This window comes from Galeopterus variegatus, unplaced genomic scaffold, assembly GCF_000696425.1.
Source record: "Galeopterus variegatus unplaced genomic scaffold, G_variegatus-3.0.2 Scaffold4940, whole genome shotgun sequence".
Taxonomy (NCBI): Eukaryota; Metazoa; Chordata; class Mammalia; order Dermoptera; family Cynocephalidae; genus Galeopterus; species Galeopterus variegatus.
Genome location: NW_007731051.1, coordinates 96,505 through 112,562, shown reverse-complemented (window position 1 = coordinate 112,562; position 16,058 = coordinate 96,505). Strand labels below are relative to the sequence as shown.

Genomic DNA, 16,058 nt, shown 5'->3' with positions numbered 1-16,058 from the left:
ATGATATCTCTCAGAAAATTATGTATAGAAGGAAATACCTCAACACAACAAAGGCCATATAATATAACAAACCTATCACCAATATCATCCGGAATAGGAAAAAAAAAAAAAAAAAACAGAAAGCCTTTCCCTTAGGAACAGGAACAAGTCAAGGATACCCACCCTCATCACTCCTATTTAACAAAATGCTGGAAGTACTAGCCAGAGCAATCAAGCAAGAAGAAGAAATAAAGGGCATCCAGATTGGAAAAGATGAAACCAAACTGCCCCTGTCTTCAAAGGACATGATCCTATATATAGAAAAACCTAAAGACTCTACCAAAATATTCTTAGAGCTAATTAATAATTTCAGTAATGTTGCAGGATATGAAATTAACATCCTAAAATCAGTTTTGTTTGTATTCTCCAACAATGAACTAACAGAAAGAGAAGCCAAGAATGTAAGCTCAATTATAATAGTCACCAGAAAAATAAAATATCTAAGAATCAATTTAATCAAGGAGGTAAATGATCACTACAATGAGAACAACAAATCACTACCAAAAGAAATTAAAGAGGACACAAAAACATGGTAAAACATGCCATGCTTTTGGATTGGAATAGTCAACATTGTGAAAATATTCACACTCCCCAAAGCAATCTACAGATTCAATGCAAATCCCATCAAAATACCAATGATATGCTTCACAGAAATAGAAAAAAAAAATCCTAACATTCATATGGAATAACAAAAGACCCCGAATAGACAAGCATTCTGAGAAAAAAAAAAAAAAAAACCAGAGGCACAACACTCCCTGACTTCAAATTACACCACACAGCTATAGTAATCAAAAACAGCATGGTACTGGCATAAAAATAGACATATGGGCCAATGGAACAGAATAGAGAACACAGAAATCAACCCAGGTACTTACATCCAATTGATCTTTGACAAAGGCAACAAGAACATACCTTGGGAAAAAGACTGCCTCTTCAATAAATGGTGCTGGGAAAACCAGATATCCATATGTGGAAGAATGAAACTAGACCTGTACCTCTCACTATATACCAAAATCAACTCCAAATGGATCAGAGACTTAAATATAAGACCTGAAACTATAAAACTACTAAAGGAAAACAGGGGAGACACTTTAGGAAGTAGAACAAGACAAAGACTTTATGAATAAGACCCCAAAAGCACAAGCAACAAAAGAAAAAATAAATAACTGGGATTATATCAAACTAAAAAGCTTCTGCACAGCAAAGGAAACAATCAACAGAGTGAAAAGATAACACACAAAATGAAAGAAAATATTTGCGAACTATGCAACTGGCAAGGGATTAATAGAGTATATACAAGGAACTCAAACAAACACAAAATAAAAGAAAAACCCAATTAAAAAGAGGCAAAGGAGCTGAATAGACATTTTTCAAAGGAAGAAATACAAGTGGCCAACAGATACATGAAAAAATGCTCAACATCACTAATAATCAGGAAAATGCAAATCAAAACCACATTGAGATATCATCTCACTGGCTAAAATCAAAAAGACTGAGAACAAACGTGGACAAGGATACAGAGAAAGGGGAACATTTCTACCCTGTTGGTAGGACTTTGAATTAGTACAGCCACTATGGAAAACAGTATAGAGGTTTCTCATACAACTACAGATAGATCTACTTTACAATCCAGCAATCCCACATCTGGGTATATACCCAAAGGAATGGAAATCATCATGTTGAAGGAATATCTGTGCTTCCGTGTTTATTGCAGCTCTATTTACAATAGCCAAGACTTGGAGTCATCCTAAATGTCCACTGACAGATGACTGGAAAAGGAAAATGTAGTATACATACTCAATAAAATACTACTCTGCCATAAAAAGGAGTGAAATTCTGACATTTGCAGCAACATGGAAGAACTTAGAGAAAATTATGTTAAGTGAAATAAGCCAGGCACAGAAAGAAAAATACCACATTTCCTCACTCATAAGTGGGAGCTAAAAGAAAGGAAGGAAGGAAGGGAGAGAGAAAGAGTGAAGGAGAGAAGGAGAGGAGAGAAAGGAAACAATCACAATAATACATTAACTTTCAATAAAACAAAGGAGAGAACAGAACTGTGGTTATTAGTGGTGGGAAAGGAAGAGGAAGAGGGAGGTTGGCGAGAGACTAGTTAAGAGTCACAAAGATTGATTACATTTCATAAACATGAGTATACTAATTATCCTGATTTGATCACCTCATGTTGTACACATGTATTGACATTCTATTCTGTACCCCACAAATATATACAATCAATTATCTCTCAATAAAAAACTCTCAAAAGAAAAAATGAAAATAGATATTCAAACAAACAAAAACCCAAGCCTTTGTCAACTCAATGTAGATTGTCTGGCCGAGAACTAGTCTTGCTCTCAACAGTCTCAGGTTGCCATCTGGTGCAGAAGACACTGCCAGAAAGGCTCTTGAACTGAGACTTCCTTGCAAGAGAGACGTCGACCTTTCCCAGGACACTAGACGTCCGACCAAACTCGCCGACCTCTCTGTGCATTGACGAGTTTGTTAACTCAGACTGTTGCATTCTATCTTCCTCGATACCCTCACTTAATTGTATTGCTATTAGTACTTGGAATAATAAGTGAATTCAGTGCTGCATAGCTCGAGCCTGTGTGCTTGCAGCTCTGACTACCGAGGAAACTGGTTAGTACCAACGGAACTGCTCCCTAGGGGAACTCTATAGTAGCCCATGGCTGATATTAATGATCCTTGTATTAATAAAAGTCTAACATTGTGGAAAGACACAAACGTGTTTGGCCTTGGTTTCTTGTAACCTCCATTTGCTCATGACACAGTATATTCAACATTATACAGTGTAACCATTTTTTGTGGCCCTTTACCAATTTCTTGCTAACCTCTCCTCCCCCTCTTTTCTTTCTTTCTTTCTCTTTCTTTCTTTCTTTCTTTCTTTCTTTCTTTCTTTCTTTCTTTCTTTCTTTCTTTCTTTCTTTCTTTCTTTCTTTCCTTCCTTCCTTCCTTCCTTCCTTCCTTCCTTCCTTCCTTCCTTCCTTCCTTCCTTCCTTCCTTCCTTCCTTCCTTCCTTCCTTCCTTTCTTTTTTATACTTGCTCAAAAATGCTATTGGCCCCCTTAGTGAATTTTTTTATTTCATATATTGTACTTTCTCCTCTATATTTTTTGCTCTTTTTTATAATTTGCATCATTTTATTACTATAAATCATCTACTGTTTGAGTCATTATTCTATAGTCCTTTCCATTAGCTCTTCTACCCATGGTTACCCTTAGTTCTTTGAATATGTTTAAAATAACTAATTTAAAGTATTTGTCTAGTATGTCCAATGTCTGGGACACCATTTATACTGACTTATTTTTTCCCATGTATCGACCATACTATCTTGCTTCTTGACATGTCTCTTACATTTTGATAAAGAACATAAATTTAAATAATATGATGTGGTAACGCTGGGAATTATATTCAACCTACCACCACCACTCAAGACTGGTTGTAGACCTGTTTTTCATTGTTGTTACTTGTTCTTTTATTGACTTTCCTGAACTAATTTTTCTAGTCTGCATCATTTGTGATGTGTGCTCCTGAAGTCTTTGCTCAGTTAGCTCAGTTGTCAGCTAATTTTTGGATAAGAATTTCCTTAACTGCCTTGACCCAATAAGTTTCCCAGTCTTTTTTAGGGGTTTTTGTGTATTTGTTGAGGCATGCTTTTGAACCTCCAGCAAATAGTTTACACTTCTACCTCCTCCTTTTTCTCACTGTGAAGAGCCTAGAGGATAGTCAGGAGTAAAAAGTAGGAGCCTTCTTAGGTTATTTATGTGTACTCACAGAAGCCCAGACACATACATGGCTTTCTTGATCCCCAGAGACATGTTGGAGTTTTCCAATTCCCTTTATAGGTATCTTATTCCACGGATTTTTAAAAGATTTTTGTTCAGCTTCATATTTGTCTTCTGTATTCTTATCTCAGGCAGGTGTAATATTAAACAATTGCTGCTGATTTTTTTTTTTTTAATGCCCCATGGAAAAGGATCTCCCTGAATGAGCTCTGACTCACATTAGATAAAGACAGTCTCTGTTGGTAGCAGTTATAGAATGAAAGATGGGTCAAATAATTACAATTCTCTGAGATAGAGAATTTGGGGAACCTCCAAACCTGTTCTGCCACCTCTGGTGGATGTCAGACTGCTGGTTTCTGTGGCTACCATATTTGCAAGGCTACTGTGATGCAGGTGACAGAGTTAGATAATATAGTTAAAATGCCACAAAACTCACTTTTGTTAATAAAATTCAGCTCCTTTTTTGTTGAATAAACAGTCTTTGGATTGTTGATAGCCTTTGGTTAATTTCAAGAGATCTGTGAAAGTTGGTTTTGGCAATTTCTGCCAGTGTTCTCATTGCTTTTATGAAAAAATGAATTTTCAGAGGCTCTTACTTCACCATTTGGAAGTGCTTCTCTTGATCTCTTGTATTTTGGAAGCAACATATAATGTATTTGGACATGTGCCACTGTTTATCGGATTACCTATAAAGTGGTCAGTTTTGAGTGAACTCAGAGTAAGAGAAGACTCTACAGAAGTTCCTGGGTATACTACATTCTTTCCTGACAAGTGGGTCTTATAAACATGCACGATTGTACTGGGACATTTTTGTGGCAGAAAGTAGTATAATATGGACATCTGGCAAGCCCCAGTAGGAGATTCACAGTGCAGATCCTGAGAATGTTTAATGACCCCATATACTCTTCTACTGACAAATAATCTCTCTTTTGCAAACCAATCCAAGACTTGCTAAGAGGCCTTGATAAAAACTAAGTTCAGCCATTGAATTCCAAGAGACTATGAGAACCAAAATATCCATTGAAAGAAGGTATTATTTATATATATACACACACACACACACACAGAGAGAGAGAGAGAGAGAGAGAGAGAGAGAGAGAGAGAGTATTTATCCATTTCTATTGATTAGAACAAAATACTTGGAAATGGGTAATTTGTAAGAAAACAAAATTTATTGCTCACAGTTTCAGAGGCTGAAAAATCCAGAGGGAACACATCTGGTAAAGGCTTTACTGGTGGCAACAATGGTGCAGAGTTCTTGCATGGCAGGATTACAGAGCAGAGAGATAAAGACTCTAAAATGCTCACATTTTAAAGCCCACAGAATCACACCTGTGACAACCATTATTAATCCATTCACTATGGCATGGTCCTCACAATCTAATCACCTCTTCAAAACCTCACCTTTCAATTACTGTAATAGGATTTCCCACCCTCTTTACAGTCACAGTGGAGATCTAGTTTCTAATACATAAAACTTTGGAGACACAATTCAATCTATATCAAGAACTGAATTCCATTTTTTGAATAGAAACTGTTTACATAAATCTATGCCCACGCAGGTACAGAACATGGAAGTAATTGGAGCATGGGGCTCAAATTCCCATATTAACTGCTCCTTTTGTTTCATACCTTTCTCTCTCATTTATGCCTAGGGCCTCATGAGGAGTAATCTAAGGGAGTTAACAGATTTCTGTAAAGGTGAAACATTACTTCTTTGGATGAGGTTACATGGTATGCTGGCTTCCAGTAGGACATTATTACATCACAGTCCCAGGAGGGTAGTCTTAGAAGGGAGCAGTGAAGGAAGTAGTCCCAGTGGACATTATTTCAGGAGTTACAGCTGGATGTGAATTTTTCAAAGAAGAGATGGCCTGAGGTACAGATCAACCTCATTTATGGCTTGGCTAGATGGTCAGGAACTTGAAAAAAAGATTTAAAGTTTCATGACAAAAAGGTATGGAAGGTAAGTCAGTGAATGCACTTCTCACAGCGGGCACTATCCATGAAGATATTGATGTTCCACATACATGCCCACCAGACGTTAATGAAAAGACTTTTGATAATCCAGTTGACAAGATGACCCATCTTTCAAGTTCCATCCACGTCTTCAGCGTTTATTAAATGGATCCATATACAAACTGGCTCTATTAACAGTTGAATACTGGGCTCAGTAACATGGATTTGTTCTCACCAAGGCTGCTCTGGCAACTTCTGCCACATAATGATAATCTAATATCAGGGAAGGCCTTTGCAGACAACCCAATTAAGCACCAGTCGCCAGGGACCAGTCAGATATCTGATATCAGAATTATTATGTTAGACCCAATCAAACAGAGAAAAAGGCAATGATTTGTTCAAAGGAAAAGACATATTCTGTTTATAGCACTACTGTACATGAATTCATAAAATCCCTTTTATTCTTTACCGTGAAATCCCACCCAAAATTGCCTCTAACCAAGAACCCTATATTGCACTAAAGCAATGGCTCACGGTCAAATCTCTACTGATCTCACAACTTTCCCCATTATCCAGAAGCATCTGACATGATAAAATGATGGCTGCTAAAGGGTCACAGTGCTACCTGGGAGACAAGAAACAACACAGAACAACACTGGTCTCCCACCCTACAGGACGTAATATAGTCTTAAGCCATGAGCTGTACCTAAATCAAGATCATCTCTCCTGTAGTCAGAGTCAACAAGTCTGTGAACCTAATGTAGAGTCAGAGTGGCCCCTGTCACTATTACACAGAATACACAAAATAAGCCAGTTGGGGTATTTTTTATTCATGCCCTTGGAAGTTTAGAATGCTTAATAGCCCTAGTGCCTAAAGAATGAACATTTCTACCAATGAACACAGTCATTGTTCTTTTATATTTTAAATGGAAACTGTCCCATAATTACATTTGGCTCCCTACGTTGATGAAACAGGAAGAAAGAGATCACTGCACTGAGCTAAGTAATGGATCCTAATTAACACAGGGGAATTGGGTTACAGCACACAAAGGAAGGCATGGAAACTATGTCTGAATCCTCCTCTTACCCCTATACCCAGTAGAGGACTGTTGGGCTGGATCACAGACCCTTCTGCTCTGTTCTGTGCAGGTCCTGAGTCAGGTAAGTGAAAAAAAAAATGAGTAGCCACCAGTAAAGTGGACATGCTTTATTCTTCAGACACGAGTTCTGAAGCAGTTCAGAGCTGCTGCCTTCCATACCAAAGTACACAATAGTGGCAACGAGCCATACAGGTACATGGGCACTAACCCTACTCTTACATAACTTCTTTACAACTGATGTGCTGAATCATACCCAGCCAGATATGAGGCGAGAGGGCCTGACCAAACCAACTCCACTTTCCTCACAATGACAACGAGAAATTAAGGCAAACTAACAGAACCACTATAAATTTGAAATCTGTGGTAATGAAAGTTTATGTAACCCAACTTGGTAAAATACTCCAACCTTCTGAGGAACTGGCAGAAAGTAAAAGCAATATGCTTCCTTGCAGCTGGAACCACCCTCTTCCAGTAATTCACTACAATGAAGACAAAGGGAAAAAGAAGAGGTCCCTGGTACATGTTCTTTAAGCCTTTTAGAAAACATGGAATTGTTGCTTTGGCCACATAGATTTGAATCTACAAGAAAGGTGATATTATTGTAAACATTGAGGGAATGGGTACTGTTCAAAAAGGAATGCTCCACAAATGTTAACCTGGTAAAACTGGAAGAGTGTACAAAGCTACCAGCATGCTGTTGGCATTGTCGTAAACAAGGGCAAGATTCTTGCCAAGAGAATTAACGTGCATATTGAGCATATAAGCACTCTAAGAGCTGAGAGAGCTTCCTGAAACGTGTGAAGGAAAAAGAAGGAAGCAAAAGAGAAAGGAACCTGAGTTCAACTGAAGTGCCAGCCTGCTCCCCACAGAGAAGGACACTTTGTGAGAACTAATAGCAAAGAGTTGAGCTGTTGGAACCTATTCCATATGAATTCATGGCATAGTGGGTGAAAAAAAATACAAAATAAAAGACCAAGACCTTTGCACTATAAAAAAGAAAATAAAGAAAGTAGAAGGAATATAAAATGGATGTATTAAGAGGAAGTTATGATTATTAATTTGGGTCACATAAGAAGCTTTTACACTTGGCCTGAAGTAGGTGTTTTTCTCACATATATATACATATGTGTATATGTGTATATACATATATATATATACATATATATGTATATGTATATGTATGTACATGTATAAATATATATATATATATATATATATATTTATATAAGTTTCCTTAGTCCCTTCCCTTTTTTCCCCCTGATATTTCCCATAAGAGTGCTGGTGGTTTATATTTCAACTTAGATTTGAGGTGGAAGTATGTATACTTTGGAATCAATTGATAATCTGGAAGGTGAAAGGACTTTGTGTGTTCCCTGTGTTGGGGAAAAGCCAAAAGTGGTAGGATTAAATGATAGATGATTACAGATATAACGCATTTACTCGTAAAGATTTAATGCTAATCTTTCCATTTTATTCTGGACTCTAGGAAGCTGACCCTACAGAGCATCCATCTACCAAGCAAATTTGTCCTTTAGCTGTTGGCTAGGACAGGCCAATAGGAGGATATAAAAGGAGATCAGAGAGTGAAAAGAAAAGACATCAAGATATTTATTCCCCTGGTATTTTCTCCCATGGGCCATGATTTGGAAATGGCTGTGTCTCTCTAATCAAACTATAGCTCCCATAAAGTGATCCCTTCATTATCAGCTACAGCTAATACCATATCACACGAAAAAATCTCCTCCTCTTGCCGCTTCAGATCCAGAGATAGTCATGACCCCACTGTTGCAAGTTCTGTGTACTTCACCAATGTGTTTAATAACCCTACAAACTCTTCATAAATAGTTTCAGTTGTTCCTTTGAAGGGTGGTGTCTGTTTTTGTTGAGACACTGACATACAGGTGGGTAAGACAATTGTTAATGAGCACGTTTCTATAGGGAAATGCCACAGGCATACCCACTGAACCTAAGAATAAGTCAAGGTTTTCTCTATTTATTTATTGTCCATGTTTTGTCATATCAAGTAATACAATAACATAATAAGGAGAGATATGAAAGAAAATATTGGAAAGAAAATATTGAAAAGGAAAGTCCTTGTTTAAGATGATATCTTTTTTTTTATCTAGCATGTCCAAAAGAGTTAACTGAAAATCTGTTGTATTTTACAAGAGAGTTCAGTACAGTGATTTAATTGAAGATTAACTTTCTTGAATACTGTCCATAATTATTTAGAAATATAATTTGAAAGAATAACTTTCATTAATATAACCGAATTACAAAATATAAACACAAACAAAAATGTGAAAATCTTATATGATGAAAACAAAAAAAAAAAGAATTATCAAGTAATCTCAAAGACCTAAATAGAGAGATTTTTCATGTTTTCAGATAGAATACATGGATGGGATTAAGATGTCAGTTCTTCTGCAAATTAATTACATATTTAATACATTGCTAGTCAAAATCCTAATAGGATTCTGAAATCTTCTAAAATTATTCTAATACTAAACTTAGAAAATGTTGTTTTAATGAAAGTATTGAGTTATATCAAATTATACTTACAAAAACTAAAATAAGGGGGTATTTTAGAAATAATCACTTAATCAAAATAGAGTTTAGAAATAGATACATAAATATTTGAGCATTAAATGTAGTAAACATGGCATGTCAAATTAGGGAAGGTTGGATTTTTTGGTAAATGTGTTGAAAAATTGGCCTAGAGCAACAGGAAACCATTTTAAAAGTATTTAACTTTTTATCCATATATACACAGATGCATACATACACACACATTATCTCTTTTTCTAAAACTTCTCACAAATATACATGAATATATGTATATTCAAAACCTTAAATGTGAAAAAGTATGTTAACTAGAAGAAAATATTCACAATTCTTATATAATCTTGAAGGAGAAAAGGCAGAAATTGTTGAAAAAGGATTGACAAACCACTGAAATAAAATGTATAAGCCTTTGATACTACAAAACAACATCTAGGAAAAAATTTAAGTTTTGTACTTAAATTTTTGTACTTAAATTGTAATTTATAAAATCTCTTTTAAGTCATGAAAATATTTTTAATATGTCAATGAAATTAGGTGAAGTGCATGAAATATCAATTCATAAAAGAAGTACCAAGTCAAAATACCTTACTATTAACAAAATGAATGCAAATTGTTGATTTATAGTGAGATAGATAACTTTACTTACAAAATGTGATGACTATAAATATTGATAAAAATCAATGTTCTGTAAGGCTATGGGAAAGAGCAAAAAAATATGTAGGTGAAGTATATGGAAAGATATAAAAAAGTTTTATGGAATTTTTTTAAAGTTTAAGACCATTAATGAAGACCTAAATTAATGCAGACGTTATTCATGATTAGGAAGTGTCAATATTATGAATATGTCAATTCTTCCAATTATTGATAGTATTACTGCAATTCCAATAAAAATTTCAAAAGTTTTTTTAACCTCACAAGATAAATTATAATGTATATGGAGAAACAAAGGCATACCTGAATCATAAAAAAACAAATCATATGGAGAATGATTTCTTAAGTAAAATATAGAAGTGCTAACCATAAACATATTAACAACTGAGAAACTTGACTATCTCATTGAGATGTTCCTATTCTTAAAACATACTAAAAAGCTATAATAATCAAAAGATCATGATACCGGCAAAAAAACCCAAACAACAACAACAACAACAACAACAACAACAAAAAACAGACACATAGGCCAATGGAACAGAGTAAAAAGCCCACAAAGCAATCCATTCATACAGTCAATGGATTATTGGCAAAAATGCCAAAAGTGCGAGACTTAAATGTAGTACCTGAAACTGTAAAACTATTAGAAGAAAACATAGGAGGAAAGCTTCATGACATTGGTCTAGGCAATAATTTTGAGATATGAACCCAAAAGCACAGGTAACAAAAATCAAAAATAGACAAATAGGATTAAATCAAACTAAAAAACCTTCTGGACTGCCAAGAAAATAAGCAAGAGTGAAGATGCAGCATAGAGAATGTGAAAAAGTATCTGCAAACCATACATCTCATAAGGGGTTAATATCAAAAATAAATAAAGAACTCAAAGAACTCAATAGTAAGCAAACAAATAACCCAATTAAAAAATGGGCAAAAGATATGAATAGACATTTTTCTGAAGAAGACATACAAACGGCCAACAGGTATATGAAAAATGCTCAAAATTACTGATCGTCAGAGAAATGCAAAGGCACAATAAGATGTCTTATCACAATAAGACATCGCGTGAGGTGATAGTAATAATATCACCTCACAGCTGTCAGAATGGCTATTATCAAAAAAGAAAAAGATACCAAGTGTTGTTGAGGATGTGGAGAAAAGGGAACTCTTGCACACGGTTGATGGAATGTACATTAGTAAAGCCATTACAGAAAACTATATGGAGGTTCCTTAAATTTTTTTAAATAGAACTACCATGTTATCCAGCAATCCCACTACTAGGTATATACCCAAAAGAAGTGAAATCAGTGTGTTGAACATATATCTGAACTCTTATGTTCATTTCATTATTATTCACAATAGTCAAGATATGGAATCAAACTAAGTGTCCATCAACAGATGAATGAACAAAGAAAATATGGCACATATGCACAGTGGAATACTATTCAGGCATAAAAAAAGGAAGTCCTGTCACTTGTGAAAATATGCATGAACCTGAAGGGCATCACATTAAGTTAAATAAGTTGGACACAGAAAGACAAATACCACTGGAACTCATACACGAATCTAAAAAAGTTGAACTCATAGCAGTAGAGAGTATAATGGTGGTTACCAGATCCTGTGGGAAAGGGGTGTTGGGGAGATGTTGGTCAAAGTATAAAAATTTCCAGTTAATCTGGAGGAATAAGCTCAAGAGATCTATTGTATATATAGTGAATATAGATAATAACAATGCATTAAATTAAAAGTCCCTCAGAGAGTAAATTTTAAGTATCATTACCCCAAAAATGTGTGAGATAATGTATATGTTAAATAGCTCAATTTAACCACTCCACAATGTATATATACTTCAAAACAATATATAGCATGTGATAAAAATATATCATTTTTGTCAATTAAAAAATAAATTAATAAGAAGGATTTAAAATTTAAAATAAAATTTTAAAAATGAAGTTGATATTTATCAAATGAAATAATAGCAGTGTAAGAAAGAAAAACTACAAACTGAAAAAAGACTTTGCAATACATATAAACAGTAAAGAATTAGTGCACAGGATTTCTAAAGAACTCCAACAAAATAATAATAATGAAAATCAACCAGTAGAAAACTTGGCAGATGAAAATCAGCCAGTAGAAAAATTGGCAAGACATAGACACCTATTTTAGAGAATAATGGAAAAAAATGAACGTCCAATAAACATGAGTATATACTCAACTATATTAGCAATAAAGATTGCAAATTAAAACCATCATGAAATCACAGTCTTATACCTATTACATTAGCAAAAATAACAAACATCTCACAGTATCATATGTTGGTAAGAATGTAGAGTGATGGAACTGTTATACACCACTGTTAGGAGTGTCACTTACAACACACCATTAGATGAAAAATGCAACCATCTGTGAAGGTGAACATGTTAAACAACACCCTACTTAACACAAAAGAATTTCTTTCAGGATATTTAGAGCAGCACTATATCCAACAAAAAACACTGGAAACAAGCCAAATGGCCACTAATTGAATGGATAGCTAAACTGTGGTATATTCACATCCAGATTAATGTACAGCAGAAGTGGCATGCAGCGACATGCTTAAATCTTAGAAAGTTACCATCGGGAATAAAAGCAAAATTCAGACAACTATACACTATATAATTTTAAGAAAGGTAAGGTAAGGAATAAGAAAATCTAAACAATATATTTTAAGGATGAATACCTACATAGTTAAGCTGTTTTTAACTACATTTAACAAGAAGTTTAACGTTGGAATTACCTCTGGGAAGAAACAAAGGACTGGCATCAGGGAGATCCACACAGATGGTTTCAATGATGCTGACGGTATTCTAGATACAAAGCTACAAATTTTACAAATAAATTGCACATATTATTGGATATGCATGAAAATTACGTAATAAAGTTTTTAAGTAATAAAAGTTCTAAAATATTTTGCTCAATTAGAAAAGTAAACTCAATGCATACATGAGGGACCGTATTACAATGAAAGTAATTCTATCATTTATCTGGTTTCTGATGTTGGAAGATGGCTAAAAACTGAGAAAAAAAACTATTTTTTTACATAAAATAGAAAAAGAAAATTTTATTTATAATACAACACATCATTTTTAAGTCTACAAGTAGTGTGTTTAAGTTGTATATAACTTTTAAAGAACACAATGTTTTATGCAAAATTACATATTTCTTTACCCATATCTTCAGCACCATGAAGACAAGATAAGCTGTAACTATTCTTTGAAGAATTGTGAAAATGCACATAGTAACTGCGCAATAGTAAGGAAAATCATAAAAATATGTTTATGTCTTGAATTAGTATGGTTTTCAAAAGCAAATTAAAATATCTTTCCTACAATCAAGAACTAGAATCTGTTTATATTATCAACCACATCCCACCTAAAAAAATTCAGATAGTGTCTTTAACTAAACACTTTATCATCTGCCATCCAAATAGCCTGAACTGAAAATGTACAGGCATTAACATAAGGAACAGAAATAATCTTAAAACAAAATGCATAATGCAGCTTTAGAAAGCTGCTCTGCTGATACAGTAATGAATACTACAAATTAAAAACCACTCTTTTGATTCCAGACATTTGTGGTATTAGCCAGATGGCTTTCTCATGAATTTGGGATACAGAAAATTTTCTAAAGTAGCTTGTTATTTTTTTTTCTTTTTTGAAGAGGATAAATCACTTTTTCCAAGTCCCATTTAAATATAAACCAAGAAAAAATTTATAAAGTGAGCTTACTTTTATTTTTATTTCTAATAGGTCATATACCTGTGCCTTTTATTTATCCCACAGAATGTCTCTATTAGATTGAGTCTAATCTCAAATAATATTTTTTTCCACTTTTTCTCTGATAGTTTTGTATACAGAAGCACCCCTGGAGAATTCATTAAATTGACTAAATTGTCCACTGTTAGAATTTAATGCCTCTTTGTTTCCTTTAGAACTAGCAACAAACATGTTCAGTGTTGGAGATATTCTTCCTCTATCTCTAGTAAACTTTTTACACCAGAGTTTTTCCATAGCATTTTTCATCTCTGAATTTCTCAGGGTGTATATTAAAGGATTCAACATGGGAGTGATAACCGTATAAAACACAGTTATGGATTTATCAATGGGAAAGTTGGAAAAAGGTCTAACATACATAAAAATACAAGGAACAAAAAAGAGGACAACCACTGTGAGGTGAGAGCTGCAGGTGGACAGGGCTTTGCGCCTCCCTTCCTGACTGTAAGTCTGAAGGGAGTTTAGAATGACCCCATAGGAGATTAGCAGAAGGATAAAGACGACCACACAGATTGCTCCACCATTGGCCACCACAGTGAGGCCAATAATGGAGGTGTCAGTGCATGCAAGTTCCAATAATGGGTACATGTCACAGGCAAAGTGGTCCATGACATTGGGACCACAGAAAGGGAGATTGTACACAAAAACAAGTTGAACCATAGAGGGCACAAAACCTCCAACCCAGGCCATGACCAACAGCAGGATGCACATCTGTCGACTCATGATGGTCAAGTAGTGCAGTGGCTTACAGAGGGCCACGTAGTGATCATAGGCCATCACCACCAGAAGGAAGACCTCGGCACCCCCAAATAAGTGTTCTATGAAGAGCTGGCCCATGCAAGCTGGGAAGAAAATAGTCTTTTTATCATGGAGGAAGTCTATAATCAATTTGGGTGAAATGGCAGTGGAATAAACAGCATCCATGAGTGACAGACAGGCAAGAAAGAAGTACATTGGGGAGCCCAAGGAGGGACTGGCAATAACAGTCACCACAATGAGCAGGTTTCCCAGCATCGTCACAATGTATATGAGTAAAAACACAACAAATAATGCTTTTTGCACCTCAGGGTCCTGAGAGAGGCCCAGGAGGACAAATTCTGTGACATTGTTTCTCTATCCCATTTATTCTTGTATAATGCTTGTATCAGAGATGAGAGCTCAGGAGAACAGGACCTGTAATGTAAGTGAACAGAAGTATGAATACATCCTTTATGCCATGGGGCACATCTTCATCATTTTATCTTCTACAGTACGTTACACACAATAAACATTTAGTAGTATCTATTGAGCTCCTCTTCCAAAGAGCCCAATAGACCTTCCCTTGACCACTCTACTTCTCCTCAGCAAATCTATGGCCCTACAGGTTAAAGTGAATCTGTAATTCTTAGTGGATATGCTAAAGTGAAGAGTACTCAAAGGGCCAACAGTAATTCACACAACAAATAACTTCTTTCTTAACATGTGTCTACTTGAGACAGAAGTCAGCAATGACAGAGAAAGGGTTTCTGCTCTCAAAAAAACCTTACTCCATGGTGGTGATGATAAACTCTAAATAAATAAACTGGCAGAGCCAGTCCTTTGAGTTTGTAGTATTGGGCTGAGCATGTACAACATGATTTGTGTAGAACTAGAAACAACAGCTCTTCTGAAATTTCTCACTCAATATTATGGCATTCCACTATTAGACATTCAGTTTTTCATCTCAAAGGGTTTTCAGTCTTCATGAATCTCTCTTTAAATTTCAACAGGCTGGACTTTGAGCTGTATCAAATAACTACAAAATTATTTAGCACATTTTCCCCTGTAGTAATTACTTGATCTGATTCTCAGACGGTCGGCTTTTTAATGACATTCAATTCTCTCCATTCTATCTTTGCCTGTATCACAATTCTTAAACACTTACATACACTGTCCTGATTTTCAGCCAAAACTTTTGAACTGAACTGAAGTAACTCATCACTATCACCTACTATGGCCTTATTTTCTAGTATTTTTTTTTTCCAAACTCTTTGGGTGACCTAAGTAATAAGGGAGCAAAAAATAGACACTGAAAAAAAGAGGCAGAAGATATTGGGACAAGGTTTTTATTTATAATGTCATTCAGGTAATGACAGTGCTCAAAAATAG

General features: G+C 35.0%; 2 pseudogenes; one reads left to right on the top strand and one right to left on the bottom strand.

Annotated features, from left to right (window-relative positions):
• The first annotated feature begins 7,387 nt into the window (after positions 1-7,387).
• Positions 7,388-7,847, top strand: LOC103604060 (annotated as a pseudogene).
• A 6,120-nt stretch (positions 7,848-13,967) lies between these two features.
• LOC103604059 lies at positions 13,968-15,053 on the bottom strand (annotated as a pseudogene).
• Positions 15,054-16,058: the final 1,005 nt, after the last annotated feature.